At 36.9% G+C, this 17,843-nt stretch overlaps 1 pseudogene; it reads left to right on the forward strand.

Annotated features, from left to right (window-relative positions):
• The first annotated feature begins 16,007 nt into the window (after positions 1 to 16,007).
• LOC101097729 lies at positions 16,008 to 17,427 on the forward strand (annotated as a pseudogene).
• Positions 17,428 to 17,843: the final 416 nt, after the last annotated feature.

Raw genomic sequence — 17,843 nt, forward strand, 5'->3', positions numbered from 1 at the left:
AAATGGCGGATGGCTGGACACCCAGAATGTCTTCTGCTCTTCTATATTCTTGGTTTTGAGGAGGAAGAAAGAAAGAAAGAAAGAAAGAAAGAAAGAAAGAAAGAAAGAAAAGAAATCTCCAAGTCCACAAGTCCCAGGGAGCAGAAGAATAAACTTTGATCAAAGATATCTATGAGAGAAAAAGGGGTTGTGCAAAAAGATTCAGTTGTGAAACAGTTGAGGACTAAGAAATTATAGTGGGGACACCCTTCTTCAGTACCAACTGGCAGCACCAATTATTCCTGTTGACATTCTGGAAGCTAAGTTAGAAACATACTGATGGTCTAAGTCATATTTCAACCAGAGAAGCAGAGCAAGTAGGAGATACAAAGATAGGTATATAAATATGGATATGGATGTGGACTTAGATGATAGATATAGACAGATATAGATATAGACTTAGGTATAGATAAGCACAGACATATATATCTACATATGCATATATAAAGAGATCAATCCAAGGAACTGGCTTACACAATTGTTGGGGTTGGCCGAGTAAGTTCAAAGTTTGTCAGGAAGGGAAGATGAGGAGTAGGTTGGAACACTATGGACACAGGTTGATAGTTTTTTGTCCATATGGCTCAGTCAAGAAGAAAGGTCGGGAGCTGGGAGAGGAGTTGCAGAGACAGCTACGCCTCACACAGACTTTCAACCATTCCTGTTGTCATTCATCTACTCATCCATCTAACCTTTAAAATTGGAGGAACCTTTGAGTTCCTGAGGCTTCCTGGACTTCTACAGCTTGAAGGGTCTGCTTTTGTTAGAAAACCATTTGGTTTTCATCTTTCACCAATCCTATGGAGCAGTTTCTGTTCATTCACTCATTCTCCATCTTAAAAGTTTCTAAGAGAGGAGATTTCAGGTGATAACACCACAAAAAGAAAGAAGGAAAGAAAGAAAGAAAGAAAAGGGTAAAACCCCCAAAAAACAATTACGTGAGGAAATGGATACATCAATTAGTTTGACTGCAGTAATTATTTAACTATGTTTATGTATATCAAAACATCATGGGGTGTCTGGGTGGCTCAGTCGGTTGAGCGTCTGACTTTGGCTCAGGTCACGATCTCGCGGTCCATGAGTTCGAGCCCCGTGTCAGGCTCTGTGCTGACAGCTCAGAGCCTGGAGCCTGCTTCAGATTCTGTGTCTCCCTCTCTCTCTGCCCCTCCCCCACTCATGTTCTGTCTCTCTCTCTGTCAAAAATAAACATTTAAAAATAAATAAATAAATAAATAAATAAATAAAATTTAAAAACATCATGTAGGCCACCTTAAATATATGCATTTTATTAAGATTTTTTAAATTAAAAACAAAAAAATTTCTTGATTTCCCCATTGATCTCTTCTCTTCCATTCTCTTGTTTTACTTTTTAGAAAACTGTCTGGACTTTTAGTTGGGTTTTGACAGACGAATGTGTATATAATCTACAAAGGCCAATTAGGTTTCTTTGTATCCATCTTACAAGTAAGGGAATAGAATTCCATTGAGAAATTAAGTGACATAAAGTCACAGAACCAGTAATACATGGCCTCGGCCTCAAACAGATTCCAGTGAATCACCTCATTTTGGTGAAACGTTAAGGGCCTTATTGAAAGACACTAAGCATCTTTTAAGCATGTTAAAAATATTCTCACTCTTACTGCAGCTGCTATTTAAAATGGAAATGATATTTACTGGGCAAATCATGTACTTATGATCCATAAGCAGTTGACCTATTAAAATATCAGAATGCCTTGTTCATATTCAGCTATCCACCTAAGTTCAATCCAAGAGGAATGAATAAATGAATGGATGAATGAATGAATGAATGAGTCTTGCAAAATTGTCCTAATGATATAGCATGTGATCCAAATAGATAACCAATATACATCAATGATTTGCTCATAGTTAAAACAAAAGAACATGAAAACAAAGATGCCACCATGCAGGATTACAGCACATGATTCACACTCAAAATGTTGGCTCTTCTGATAAAGACTCTAGCTCTGAATACCTAAAAGTTTTAAGTCTAAGAGGAAGATGATTCCATCATGATAGCAAATAATAGTTTCTCTAAATTGACAACGCTGATACTACTGTGGCCATTTTTGATTCTTTGGAGTTTTAGAAAAACAGGTGAGAAATAGGATTATGTCACTGGCCAGAGTCTCAATATTCCTGGTTGTCAAGGGGGTAACAAAGAGGAAAGGAGAATGGGTGAAATGAATTAGGTAATTCTCTTAAATCAAGCCTCCAAAAGCCTTTATGAATAGCCTCAGAATAACTTCATATCCCTCATCACCTTCCATGAAAGCCATGGCAGATGGGATTATGTGTCCCAATACTTTGAAGAACAATAAAAATATAATCGCGCACTTTGCCATGTAACTTTCAGTGCTCTCCCACTTTGGGTGAGATTCCTCCCATTGGTAGTGGGCTTTAGGAATCACTTTGACCAATGGCATATTAGCAGACATATGGTAGCAGAAGCCATTAACATGTTTATATTGACTCTTTGACCTCTTATGCTACAGTGATCACCTTGAGAGCTGGGCCTGGGAATGGGATCTCTGAGGGAACATACCTGAATCTTCTGGTTGCCTGGAACCCAGACTGACCCAGCAGAGTTACAGCTGACCAACAGACCTGTGAGTGAAAAGTAAGTGTTGTTTTAAGCCAAAAAGCCTGGGGATGTTTGTTACACAGCACTATTACAGTGATAGCTGAAAAAGTTAGAGGCTCAGCTCTGTTATGCTATTATAACTCTAGTTCTAGATTCCATTCATTATCCTTATCATAAACTTTTCCATCTGGGCAGGCTTTAGTGAAGCTTGTTTGCATCAAAATCACCTTAAATGAAAACAAGATAAGACAGTATTCCTCCCTTACAAAGTATATTGACTTACAAGAAGTAAAATCATAAGTAATAAGTGAGATGACCAAATAAGTACCTAAATATACACAATGAAAGAGTGATAAATATTAGTTTCCATAGTACTAAAATTAGGTCTATCTTGGTCAGAAAATGACTTTAAAATTTAGAACAATTTTATCTTTTTATGAGTTTTGCTGGACTTGTTTTAAAACATTTAAAAATATAAATTAGAAAGAAAATCTGTGAGATATTTTCTTTTTATTATTATGCCTCATTCCCCTTTCTCTGCTCCCTTCTCAAATACATACTGTGTGTGTGACACTACCATTTTTTTCAGTGATCTTTGTAGAAAATACCCGGCTTTTGCCTCCAAAATATAGTTTTCACATGGAGACATGCTGAAGGCAGGTGTAGAGATGATTAGAAGTAAATAGATGATATAGAAATGTTTTTAAGCTTATTGAATTGATTATCCTGATTGGTGTTTATAATTCTAAAAAAGAAAATGTTTTGCAATTATGGAGCAAAGAAGACTGGAAATTCTCTTTAACACAATGAGCCTTCCAATTTTTCAGAAGTATTGATTTTGAGAATGCACATACAAGAAGAAACTGAAGTAATAATAAATAAATCAATATTTTCAAGCTGGATGAGTGTTTACAGTGATGAATAGTTACCTGCATTTAAAAACCTTGCTTCTTCAGGGCATATTTGTCTTCATAAATATATTTTCAAAACCAGGAAAATCTAGAATAATATTTTCAGTTTGTCATGTTTAACTTCTTACCCAAAAATTTCTAATACACTTGTTTTTCACTATACTTTGTTCTTAATTCTGTAAGTTATTTGAAAAATTATTTAAATGTAATAAAACAAAATTAAAATGGTCAATGCAACACACTTGGTAGATGATGATGTCTATTTTTTCCTTTTATATTTTTAACACCTTGGATGACCTTTTGCACACATTCTCGAATAGACATGGAGATAGAAACAAAAACACTAAGTTAAAAAGGTATCTGCACCCCTATGTTCATTGCAGCATTATTTACAGTAACCAAGATATGGAAAAACCTAAGTGGTTCATGGATGGATGAATGGATACAGAATATGGATACAGATGAATGGATACACATATATATGTGGGATATATATGTGCGTGTATATATACCCATATATATATGTATGTATGTATACACACACAGATATGTATATGTATATGTATATGTATATGTATATGTATATGTATAATGTATATATACATGTATACACACATATATGTGTGTGTATACAATAGCATACTATTTTGCCATTAAAAAATAAAAAGAATGAAATCTTGTCATTTGTGAGAACATGGAGATCATTATGCTAAGTGAAATAAGTCAGACTGAGAAAGAAAATATTGTATGATTTCACTTACATATATAATCAAAAGCAAAGTGAAACAAAGCAAAAGCACAAAAAATGAGCTAAGAGAACAAATTGGTCATCGGGGGGGTGGGGATGGACAAAATAGGTGAGGGGGGTCAAACTCCCAGTTATAAAATAAATAAGTCATGGGGATGTAATATACAGCATGGCGATTATAGTTAATAATACTAGATTACATATTTGAAATTACTAAGAGTATATCTTAAAAGTTCTCAACACAAGTAAAACAAACTTTGTAACTATGTACAGGGATGGATGTTTTATTAGACTTATTTTGATCATTCCACAACATACACAAATATGAAATCTTTATGTTATGCACCTGTAACTAATATATGTTATGTGTCAATTATACCTCAATTTTTTAAAATAAAATTGAGAAAAAAATATTTCAAGTACCAGTTAAGTGCTGAAACTGTCAAATGTTCATGAAAATCCACTTCGTATTAAAAAGAAAGCATATAAATATTTCAAACAAATCAATTTTTTCATTCAAATGTCGTTGACACACAATGTTACATTCGTTTCAGGTGTACAACATAGGGATTCTGCAAGTTTATGTGCTATGCTATGTTCATGACAAGTGTAGCTACCATCTGTCCCAATACATCACTAGTGTATTATTAATTATATTCCTTATGCTGTGCCTATTATTCCTATGACTTATTTATTTCATAATTGGAAGCCTGTATCTTCCACCCCCCTCACCCATTTTGCCCAACCCCCCAGCAACCATCAGTTCATTCCCTGTGTTTATTTATAAGTCTGATTCTGCTTAAAATAAATCAAATTTTAGATAAACAGGAAAAACTCTTATTCAAAAAATGGAAATAGCAAAGATAACAAAAAAGAAAAAAGCATAGCAGAGAGGATAAATAAGCCAAAAATCATTCATTTAAAGAAAGAAAAAACAAAATTTACAACTCCAAGGGACATGTGTAAGAATGTTCATGACACTAGTGTAAAAGCAGCATTAATAATAGTAATAATAATTACGATAATAATAATAACCACTAACATATAGCCATTAAAGTCATAATATTAACAGAATAATAATAACAACCACTGTAATGTACACAAGAAAATAGATGCAAATGCTTTGATATATGCACACAGTAGAATGCTTACATCAATGGTGGAAACAGTTGCTCTATAACCAGATGCCTCAACAGGGATCGATTTTATAAATATATGGTCGTTACTGATTTACTCTAATCAGGATCTACAACTGAAGTAGCAGAAGGGAAGACAGGTGGATATCTAAACAAAATCTCCACCACCAAGGAAAGGCAGGAATGGCTGCGGAATAAGCAATCCACCGTATTGCTTACATCTATATATCTATATCTATATCTATATCTATATCTATATTTATATATCTATATATTGCTTATATCTACCTAAAATAGACACTTGAAAAATGCAATTACCCAGACTCATCAAATACACACATTTTAAATCTTATTTGCATAGCTGGGAGATTTACAGATTTAGAAGCTACAATAAAATAAACATGGCCCCTTGGATTTCCTTTTTCTCTATGTATTTACAGAATTGTCTCTACAGATGGATGTGGAGAAGAACATCATTAGATTGTTATTAGATGTATTAGATTAGTCATTAGATGCCCAAATTTTCTTCTTTCACATTTTGTTCTATCATTACTAGGCGGTATTAAGTAAGGTTGTGTATTACAGTGGAAAATCCCGTTGCTGCTAAATGCCAACTGTATAACCATGAAAAAATCATTTAAACTCCTTGACGTACCAACTTTGGTGTCATGGATTACACTATAGATTACTATGTTGACCAAATAAAATTTTGGACAAAGTAAATATCTTGCCAAGGGTGAAGCTGAAACTGTATACCGATACGTTTGATTGCAGGGGTCTAACATTTCACACGGGACTAAAAGGCTTTTGTAACTTTATTATTATTTTTTACTTATTTATTTTGAGAGGAGAGAGAGTGAGAGCAGGGGAGGGGCAGAGAGAGGAGAGAAAGGAGAGAGAGAGCTCAAGCAGGCTTCATGCTGTCAGTGCAGAGACCAAGGTGAGGCTCAAACCCATGAACCTTGAGATCATGACCTGAGCCAAAACCGAGATTCGGACGCTTAACCGACTGAGCCACCCAGGTGCCCCTGTAGTTTTATTTTTATTGAAAGACTCTAAATAATCATTGAACTAATTTAAATTTGCTAAATCTTTATACTTTACAAAGAATTAAAAATACAGAATTTTCCTCAGGCTTTCTTACTATCTTCATTCTACAGATGAGGAATCAGAAACTCAGGGTGTTAATACATTAGTTAAGGGTCTCGGGTCATATGAAATGAAGGTGAGATTTCAATCCAGGTTATTCTGACATTAACATCAGTTTTCTTCCCAAAACGCCATGCGAGGCAGTGATCTCTGAGAGAGAAGAAACAAATGAAGTGAGTATATGACTTCCCCAGTTTATAACCTGGAGAAACCTTCCAGGCTGCAATTCAGAGAAAGTGAGCTCAGTGAGAGCCTAATGGTCTCCCTGAGATGAGCAGGTGACACCAGAATTCTAAGCAGACCAAGGCAGTAAGAGCTCACAAGGCGGAGTACCAGAAAAGAAAGAGCTACATAGAGAGAGCTCCAGAGATCAGCAAAGGGTCACCCTTGAGTGTTGAACAAGGTACTTCTGAGCACATGTGTATGAGGAAAGAAACAAAGATCAGGAAAAGAACCACCTGAACTTAGCAAAAGGAACACTTCCCACAGTTCGTGCAATTCTTCCGCTCGCTGCCAGTATGAAAAACTTCATAATCCAAAGGGAGTTAGGCAGACAACTCAGAAAGGTATTTCATCAGTAGTGGGGCAGCTTAGCCCTACAATAATGGTACTTTGTACCCATCTAAGATATCTTAAAAACAAGCCACAGAAGCATCAAAATTTTTCTAAGAGACTAGCTTGACTAACAATCCCACTTTTCCTTGAATGGAAAGTTTCCTAGGATATAGAACGTTTAATTTTAAAATTGAGGCAGTCCCAACTAAATTGAAGGAGTTGTTTGCCCTACAAAATTCAAGGATATTCATAGAAATACAGAAATATTTAGAATTAAATAAGGAAAATTCACAGAATCTGGCATTCATTAAAAAATTAGCAAATATACAAAGAAGCAGGAAAATATGACCCATATGAGGAAAAATATAAATCAATATAAATAGACCCAGAAGTGACATAAACTATAGAATCAGTAAGCAAGGACAGATTAAATTATTATAATTTATAATTATATATATATTTATATATAATACATAATATATATTATATAAAATATATATTATAATTATAATATAAAATTATTATAACTGTACTCCATTTTTCAAGAAGGTAAAGGAAAGTGTGATCATGCTAAAAAGCGACATGGAAATTTTAAAAAGAAACAGGACATTTGAACTTCTAAAAATGAAAAGCACTGTACGAAGACGTTAAGTACAGTAGATTTGGCTAAAAGCAGATTAAATACTGAAAGAGAAAAGATAAGTGAACTTGAAGTTATAAAATAATCAAAGATAAAGCACAAAAATAAAAAAAGACTAAATACTGGAAACTTCAACGAGGTTTGAACTTCAAACTTTAAACAGTTTTGATTCAATAGATGTGTAATTGCAAGCTGAGAGAGTGGAAGAAAGATGAGAGAGAAAAATGATTTAAAGCAATAACGACTGAAAATTCTCCAAATTCGATGAAAACTATAAAACCACAGATCCAAGTTCAAGGAAACCTAGGCACAAAAAATAAGACAAAAACCATACCCAAATACATCATGGTCAAATTTCCTTATAAAACAACAGAAAGAAAATCTTAAGAGAAGCTAGAAGTTAAAAGACGTGTTACTTACAGAGAAACAAAGATTTGTCAAAAACGATTCAAGCCAGAACACATTGAAGAGATATCTTTCAGTGTTGAAGGAAGAAAAAAGGTCAGCCTAGAATTGTATACCCAGCAAAAATATTTTTCATACATGAAGGCAAACGAAAGGATTCTTTCCGACACTCAAAAACTGCAAATTTCAGCAACAGAAGATTTGTGCCACAGTCAAGGTTAAAAGTTGTTCTAGAAGAAGGAAAATGATACCATAGAGAACTAGGAACCTACACAAGCTAATTAAAAATGCCAGAAATAACAGGTACATGGGGAAATAGAAAAACCTTTTTTTCTTTGATTTAAATAAAAGGCTTGATTGGTAATTGTTTACAAGTAATACTGCTGGGGGGGGGGGTAACATATGTAGAAGTACATATGTTACAAGTACAATAACAGAATTACAATAACAGAAAGGCAAAGAAGAAATGGGAAAATAGCATAGTAAGATTCCTCTGATGTATATCAGCTGCTGTGATAGTATTTACAGGTAGACGATGATAAACCCTAAAGCAACTACTAACAAGCAATTCAAAATGTGATAACTAATAATCTGATGAGGAAGAAAATCATTAAAAAATTAATCACCCCCCAAAAATAAAAAATAAAAATAAAAAAATTAATAAAAAAATTAATCCCAAAGACTGCAGTAAAAGAGGGAACAGGAGCAAAGAAAAAGAAATGCAACATATAAAAAAGATAGGGGCTCCCGGGTAGTTCAATTGGTTGAGTGTCTGACCCTTGATTTTGGCTCAAGTCATGGTCTCACAGTCATAAGATTGAGTTCTGCATCAAGACTCTCTCTCCCTCTTTCTCTGTCCCTCCCTCTCTTGTGTGTGTGCTTTCTCTCTATAAATAAATAGATAGATAGATAAATAAATAAATAAATAAATAAATATTAAAATATAGTATATGTAAATCCAGTCACATCAATAATTGTTTGATATAAATAGCCTAAGAACCAATGAAAAACCAGAAATTATTATTTTGGATAAAATAGGAATATCTAACAGAAAATAAAATATAAAGACACAGGTAGACTAAAAGAAAGAGAATGAGGAAAGATGCACTCTGCTAAAAGTAGTCAAAAGAAAGCTGGAGTGGCTATTTTCTTCTTAGATAAAGTAGACTTCGTAGCAAAAATACTACTACAGATAGAGTAGTAATGACGATGAGTGGGTGGATTCATCAACAGAACGTAACAATCCAATTCTAAAAGTCTGTGTGTTCAGTAACAGGTTTTTAAAATACAAGACTCCAAAACTAATAGAACTGCAAGGAGAAATTTTCAAAACCCCAGAGATAGCTGGAAATTTACTCAATCTTCCTTAATAAATGAAAAAACAATTCAGAGACCAGTAAGGATATAGAAGATGAGCAACACTGCCAAACATTCGATATAATTGACACTTACAAAAACTCAACAACATTTATTTCAGGTACACACAGAATGTTTACCAAGATGTACTATATTCTGGGCCATGAGAAAGGGAAATATATGGGAAAAAGTGTGGAAGAAATTTTATTTTACTTATTTGTGTGTGTGTGGATGAAATTTTATGATCAATTCATATAAGGTATATTCTCTGATAGGGGCGCGTGGGTGGTGCAGTCGGTTGGGTGTCCAACTTCGGCTCAGGTCATGATGTCACCGCTCGTGGATTCGAGCCCCACATTGGGCTCTGTGCTGACAGCTCAGAGCCTGGAGCCTGCTTCTGGTTCTGTGTTCCCTCTCTCTCTGCCCCTCCCCTGCTCACACTCTGTGTGTGTGTCTCTCTCTCTCAAAAATAAATAAACATTAGAAAAAAAATTTTTAATTAAAAAAAGGTATATTCTCTGACCACAAAGGGAGTAAATAAAAATCACTAGCAAAAATATATTTGCATAATCCCCAAAGATTTGTTAACAAAATGACATACACAGAAATAACCCGTCAAAAGGAAAATTAGGAAGTATTTTGAACGGGATTAAAACAAAAACACAGCATATCAAAATCTGTTGGATGCTTCTAATGCAATAATTACACAGAAATGTATAGAAATGAACATCTTACATTACAAAAGGAAGAAACATATCAAATTAATGATCTCAGCTTCCACTTTTTAAAAAAATTAGGAAAATTAGAGCAAATTACAACAATAGTAGGAAGAAGAAAGAAAATAATAAAATCAAAGTGGAAATCAATGAAATAGATAATATAAAATAAGGAAAAAGCAATGAAACCAAACCTGGTTGTTAGAAAAGTTCTCTAAAATCATTAAGATTCTGTCTAGGCTTATCAGTAAAGAAAAGAGAGAAGACATAAATTATAAATATCTGGAATGTGAGGGGTGATATCATTTCATATTCTACAGATATTACAGGGATAATATGGAAATATTATGAACGACATTATGTCAATAAGTTCAACAACATAGATGGAATTGTCAATTCCTTGAAAGATAAGACAAATGAAAAGATGTTCGACATCACTCGTCATCAGGGAAATGCAAATCAACACCACAATGAGATGTCACCTCACACCTGTCAGAATGGCTATAATCAAAAACTCAAGATAACAACAAGTGTTCACAAGGAGATGGAAAAAAAAGGAGCCTGTGCACTGTTGGTGGGAATGCAAACCAGGGCAGCCACTATGGAAGATATGATGGATGTTCCTCAAAAAAATAAAAATAGTTCTACCCTCTAAACCAGTAGTCACACTACTGGGTATTTACCCAAAGAATACAAAAATACCAATTCTAAGGGATGTACACACCCCTACGCTTGCCGCAGCATTATTTGCCATAGCCAAACTATGGAAGCAGCCCAAGTGCCCGTCGATAGATAAACGGCTAAAGAAAAAGTGATGTATATACAATGGAATATTATCCAGTCATAAAAAAGAATGAAATCTTGCTATTTGCAGCAACATGGATGGAGCTAGACAGTATAATGCTAAGCAAACAAGCCAGTCTGAGAGTGACCAATACCATACGATATCACTCATCTGTGGAATTTAAGAAGCAAAACAAACCAACAGAGGAGAAAAAAAAAAGACAAACCAAAAAACAGACTTTGAACTATAGAGAACAAACAAATCATTACCAGAGGGGAGAGGGGTGAAATAGTTGAAGGGAATTAAGAGCACACTTATCTTGATGGGCACTTTAATAATATATGGAACTGTTGAATCATTATATTGCACCCCTGAAATCAATATAACACTGTATGCTAACTACATTGGAATTAATTTTAAAAAAAAAAAAGAAAAAAGAAGGAAAGAAGAAAGACAAACTACTTAAGCTTACTTAAGAAGACACAGGTAGGGGCACGTGGGTGGCTCAGTCGGTTAAGTGTCTGCCTCCTGATTTGGTTCAGGTCATGATCTCACAGTTCATGGGATTGAGTCCTGCATTCAGCCCTGCATTGGGCCCTGTGCTGACAGCAGGGATTCTCTTTCTCCCTCTCTCTCTGTCCCTCCCTGCTCATGTGTGCTTTCCAGCTCTCTCTTTCTCTCCCTCTCTATCTCTCTCAAAATAAGTATACATTTTTAAAAAAAAAAGAAGACACAGGTAATCAGAACGGCCCTATAAGTGTTGAAAAAAATGAGTTTAGAGGTAAAACTTTTCTGCAAAAAAAAAAAAAAAAAAAAAAAAAAAACCTCCAGGTCTAGAAGACTTCATGAGTAAATAATACCAAGCATTTAAGGAAGAGATAATATTAATTATTCACAAGCTCTTCCAGAATATTGAAGAGGAAATAATATTTCCCAATGTATTTTATGAGGCCAGCATTACCTACTGATAGATTCTGACAAATAAATTACAAGAAAAGAAAAATAAAGAAGCATATACTTCCCAGATAAAGAAGCAAAAATTCTAGATGTTTTAGCAGATTAAACCCAACAACTTATACAAATGGTAACATGTCATGACCAAGTGGGATTTATTAAAGGAAAACAAGGTTGGTTTTACCATCTAGGATCAATCAATGTAACCCACTATATTAGCAATCCAAAAATGATTAACTATAGGCTCATTTCAACATTTCAACACATGTAAAAATAAGCATTTAGCAAAATCCATTTCTGACTAAAATTTTTCAGCACACTCGGAATAGAAGGGACTTCCACAACCTGATAATGGACATCTACAAAAACTTACAGCTAGCATCATATTTAAATGAAGGACTAAACGTTGTTCTGTTAAGGGCAGGAGTAAAACCGGAACATCTACTCTCAAAATCTTTATTCAACATTATATGGGCCATCTGGCCAATTGAATAAGGCAAGAAAAAATAACCATTACCAATCAATCAGTGGTCGCACATGAGGTGAAATAGCATTGCCTTCCTCCTGCCTTCGAGAAAGAACACATCTGAACTGTTGAGGACCAATGATACTGCCCTAGATTTAGGTCTTCGGTGAACTATTCAAGTTCCCATTCTGACCTGTACACAACAGGCTGCCTCCAGCTATAGATGGTTAAATCCTCCTGTTGTCTTCCTAAGGCTGTGGCTTTGTGTAGAGTTTCAACCACATTCATAAGACCCCAGAGTACTCAACCTCAGAAATGCTTCTAAGAATTTAGGGGGAGGAAATGACCTTATGAGACTGACCCAAAGGAGTGTCCAAGGTGAAAGACCAGACAACTCTACATCCCGTATCTGGGTTCATCTTATCTTTCCCTAAGACATACTTCATGTTCAAAATGCAAGAAGCGATGTTCTTCCATAGTATAGTTCCACCTCGCCTAACTTAGGAAAGACTCAGATATTATCTTAAAGAAAAACAAGTCTTCATCTCCCATGCGATCCATCTTTTTTGTCTTACCCTTCTTCCCTTCCTTCATTATTGAGAAATCGGTAAATCTTCCCAATGGATGTTTTTGGAATTATTGGACAATAAAACGTAACCATCGTCTGTCCCATTCGCCAGGCTCCCATTTGTGTTTCCTCAACCCATTTGAGCTGATCACCTCTGGGAAAACTGAAGCCAGTTAGGACCCAGGGATTTGGCACCTGTGATGGTTTCGCTTACCCACCTGTGATGGTTTCAAGAAAGTCTTTGGAGCTTTCTATCAGGGACCCTAATTGCATCCTCTCATATTGCCATAAAATGTATTTAAGAGAAAGGGGGCATTTAATCAAAAACCACACGTACCTGCAGCATTGCTTGTGAGGAAGCTGGTTAGGCAGAGTGACAATAAGATCTGCTTAATAATATTTTTATATAGTGCTCAAAACTAACAATCCTTAATTAATTTTTTTTAGGCTGGAAATTAAGGTTGAATAATGATCTCCCAATTGCCCTTCACAATCATGATTCAGCCTGAAGAGTTAATAAGCCACCTTCAATACCCCACCCCCTTCTCTGAACAGACATTTTTTTTTTCCACACGGATGAACACAAAGAAATAATCAGATAGGAGATTTTTCTTCTAAATTAGGCCTCTTGTTTGTAAACTGAAAGAGTACTAATGCAGTTCAAACTCAGCTCCACACCACACATGCCCATTCTGCCCAGGCTTATTACAAAGAGCGGGAGGACTGAAGGTTTTGTTCTATTCTTCAGGCTTTTTCTGTGTGAGAGGCCATTCAAGCAATCGGGTACTTCTCCCTCACTCTCTTTCTCTCTTGGCCTCTCTCTCTCTCACACACACACACACTCTCCATTTCCCTCTATAATGCCAGCATTAGAGGCCAGCCGCCGGCTGGGAGCATGCTTTGATGTCGACCTCTTGCTGCCTGCCTTGGTGGGTGAGTAGCAGAGCAATGAGGGCATGTGTGGGACAGAGCAGGATGAAAGGAGGGGCGGCCGAAGCCTATGATGTGGACAGAGTCCTGCCTGTTCACTTAGATTTTTCGGGAAGAAAAATGCCAAGCCTGTGATTGCAGAGGTTATGAATCAGCTAAACCTCAGAAATGACTATTAAAACAACACTACTTGACATAAAGAATCAATTTATTGTTCAGGCTTTCAGTGAAAGAGAGAAAGAGAGGATGGAGGGAAGGAAAGAAGGAAGGAAGGAAGGAAGGAAGGAAGGAAGGAAGGAAGGAAGGAAAAAGGAAGGAAGGGGGAAAGGAAGGAAGGGAGGGAGGGAAGGAGGGAGTGAGGAAGGAATGAGAAGAAGGAAGGAAGGGAGAAGGGAGGGAGGAAGGAAAGGAGAAGGGAGGGAGAAAGGAAGGAAGGAAGGAAGGAAGGAAGGGGGAAAGGAAGGAAGGGAGGGAGGGAAGGAGGGAGGGTGGGAGAAAGGAAAGAAAGAAGGAAGGAATGAAAGAAGGAAGGAAAGAAGGAAGGAAAGAAGGAGGAAATGAAGGAAGGAAAAAGGAGGAAATGAAGGAAGGAAAAAGGAGGGAAGGAAGGAAGGAAGGGAGGAAGGAAGGAAGGAAGGGAGAAGGGAAGGAGGAAGGAAGGAAGGAAGGAAGGAAGGAAGGAAGGAAGGAAGGAAGGGGGAAAGGAAGGGAGGGAGGGAAGGAGGGAGGGTGGGAGGAAGGAAAGGAAGAAGGAAGGAAGGAAAGAAGGAGGAAAGGAAGGAAGGAAGGAAGGAAGGAAGGAAGGAAGGAAGGAAGGAAGGAGGGAGGGAGGGAGGGAGGGAGGGAGGGAGGGAAGAGAAGGGAAGGGAGGAAGGAAGGAGCAAGCCACAGACAGGACCAAAGAGGTAAGGACATTCAGATTACATTCTCAGCAGGCTGACTAGTGAAGAGTGCAAGCGTTCAGGGAACCAGCACACAGACAGTGCCTGAGGGACAGCCTTAGGCACATTGGTTGCCTTCCAGCAACCAATTGGACTATATTGTTTTGATGACTTTTGCCAGATGTTAGGAATAAATCTCCGGCCCTAGTGGTAAGGTTACAGTTGTGACAGAGGCAGGCAACACATGAGAAGGCCGCATTGATGGTCTACTCTGCTCTCCATGGACCAGTACAGTAAGGGACATCTCGAAAGGGTGAGCCCACAAAGGAGTGTAGACCCTGTTTGAATTCTTGGCATTCAAGGACTACCTTCAATTAGGTTACAGAGTTTCCATGGCTCTGCCTGGATTAAAATGCTGTTCATTGCTAGTCTATCAGAGTGGATTGGACTCTATTCCCCTGTAAGAGACACTTGTTTCCTCCTCCCTCAACCACCTGTTTTGTTGATCCCACCACATAAAGGAATGAGGCTCTCTCTTCATCCTTAATTTTCCAACACAGTCTCAGCTCTTTCCAGCAGGTTTGGGACAGTGGAATGAGGCAGAAAATTTAACACGAAATCCTTTCCCCTTTTCCTTTTCTTATTTTGACCCCCAGAGTGTGTTTAAAAAAAAAAAACACCAAGCAAGAATTTATTGAAGCCCTACTATGTGTAAGATCCCTATTACAGAAATCTACAATTCCAAAATTGAAAGGAAAATCATTTCACTCTGTATTCAACCTGGAGCCGTCCCTCTTTACTAAAATGGGTCTCCTATTACTAAAATAAGACCTTTAAAAAAAATCTCTGATATTTCTAGAATAAAAAATGACAAGTTCTATAGTTTCCCACCATATGTATTCCTTGACTTTTGGTTTGCATGAGCATGTCGCACCTGAGATAAGATGGTTTGCATACTGGTCAGAGTATCCATGGGAACTGTTTGCCAGGGAACAGCACTGCCTGCTGCCAGTCAGGTCATTTAGACAAGACCCCTTCTCCTTTGAGGTGGATTGGCACATAGCTTTTTTCCAAGATGCCTTCTTAGTCACGCCTTTCACTTACCCCACCCTTTGCAGCTTAGAGACAAAAGTCCTCATCGTCCACTGGGCTCATTCCTGGGTCGCTAGGATGGAGGAGGCAAGATGTCTTTGCAGGGAAGCCTCCGTTCAAAGCAAAACCTCCTTCGGATATGGGGTGAGATGTCCCATTACACAAGTCACCCACAACCCAAGGATTCCTGAGCTATGAATTGGATTCAAGATTGTAAAAATTGTTTGCTCTCTGTTTCTTTCCATTGACAAGACACAAAAGGGCCTGGGTTAAACAGAACCGTTTGTTTTAAAAGATAAATACATCCCTAGCGATAGAGTACGCATATTTTACCTCGGAAGGCTTTTGGGGTTTTTTTAAAGCCATACCCTGATATGGAAGCTTCCTGCCATGAAAATCACTCTAAATATAAATAAATATTTATTTATAATAAATAAAATAAAATAAATAAAGTAAATAAAATAAAATAAAATAAAATAAAATAAAATAAAATAAAGGAAGAAGGAAGGAAGTCTTCTTACAAGAGGGAGTGTATAAACCTCGGTTGTGATGTTGACTTTGATTTTGCTGGACCTGCAATCCATGGTTCAGCTGTCTTTGGTTATGAGGGCTGGCTTGCTGGGTACCAGATGACCTTTGACAGTGCCAAATCAAAGCTGACAAGAAACAACTTTGCGGTGGGCTACAGGACTGGGGATTTCCAGCTACACACTAATGTCAATGATGGGACAGAATTTGGAGGTTCAATTTATCAGAAAGTATGTGAAGATCTTGACACTTCAGTAAACCTTGCTTGGACATCAGGTACCAACTGCACTTGCTTTGGCATTGCAGCCAAATATCAGTTGGACCCCACTGCTTCCATTTCTGCAAAAGTCAACAACTCTAGTTTAATTGGAGTGGGCTATACTCAGACTCTGAGGCCTGGTGTCAAGCTTACACTGTCTGCTCTGGTAGATGGGAAGAGCATTAATGCTGGAGGCCACAAACTTGGGCTTGCCCTGGAGTTGGAGGCTTAATCTAGCTGAAAGAAACCTCTGGGAATGGATATCAGAAGATTTGGCCTTAATATATTTCCAGTGTGACCGACCAGCAGGCTTTTTCCCCCCAAGAAGGTGATCAAAACAAAGGATGATCTAAACAAGAGCTGTATTTTAAACATTTAGACAGTTACTTGTTAGCTGGTTTCTAGTTGAATCGGTTATCTAGTTACCAATGCTGCAGTCGTGCAGTCACCTATACATTATTTAAATGTATTTAACTGTTAAATGTGCTACCCACCAATAATGAAATAGACCTTTATGAAAACTGTGCAGTTGTGTGCATGTTTGTTTTTATGTTCTTATTAACATTGAAAATTGCCATTGAATGAGATGGATCAGTGGAAGTTTTAAGATGAGGTTAAAAAATTTTGTTAAATTCAACTATTAGAGTTACTTTTGGTATCCCAAAACATTACAGATTATGAATAAAACAAGTATACATAAAAAAAAAAAAATTGCACGGGCACCCGAGGAGCCCCCTTCTCACAGCCCCAGCCGGTCATCTTTGGTGACTCCCCCCATCTTCACTCCACCCCTCAATTATAAAATCAGCAAACCTCTCAAGGGAAGAAGACCCAGAAAGAACAAATGTGGCAGCAAGAGACAGAGGGATCAATACCTTCAGAGTCTGAGAATGTAATGGGCCCTGTAGGTCTGTTAATTATCAAACGAAAATTCTGTTTCATGAAGGGGAAAAAATGCATTTTAATAGAAGCTCTATAATTAGCCATTTCTGTTCATGGTTCCTTAGTAGTTTTTATGTTTGTCTGCCTTCACCTTTATTTCCTTTAACAATGTTCACATAAAATGGCTCAGGATTGCTCTGCCTCTAATTATTTACCGTAACAACCAACAAGCTGAAAGATGACAA

This window comes from Felis catus, chromosome B3, assembly GCF_018350175.1.
Source record: "Felis catus isolate Fca126 chromosome B3, F.catus_Fca126_mat1.0, whole genome shotgun sequence".
Classification (NCBI taxonomy): Eukaryota; Metazoa; Chordata; class Mammalia; order Carnivora; family Felidae; genus Felis; species Felis catus.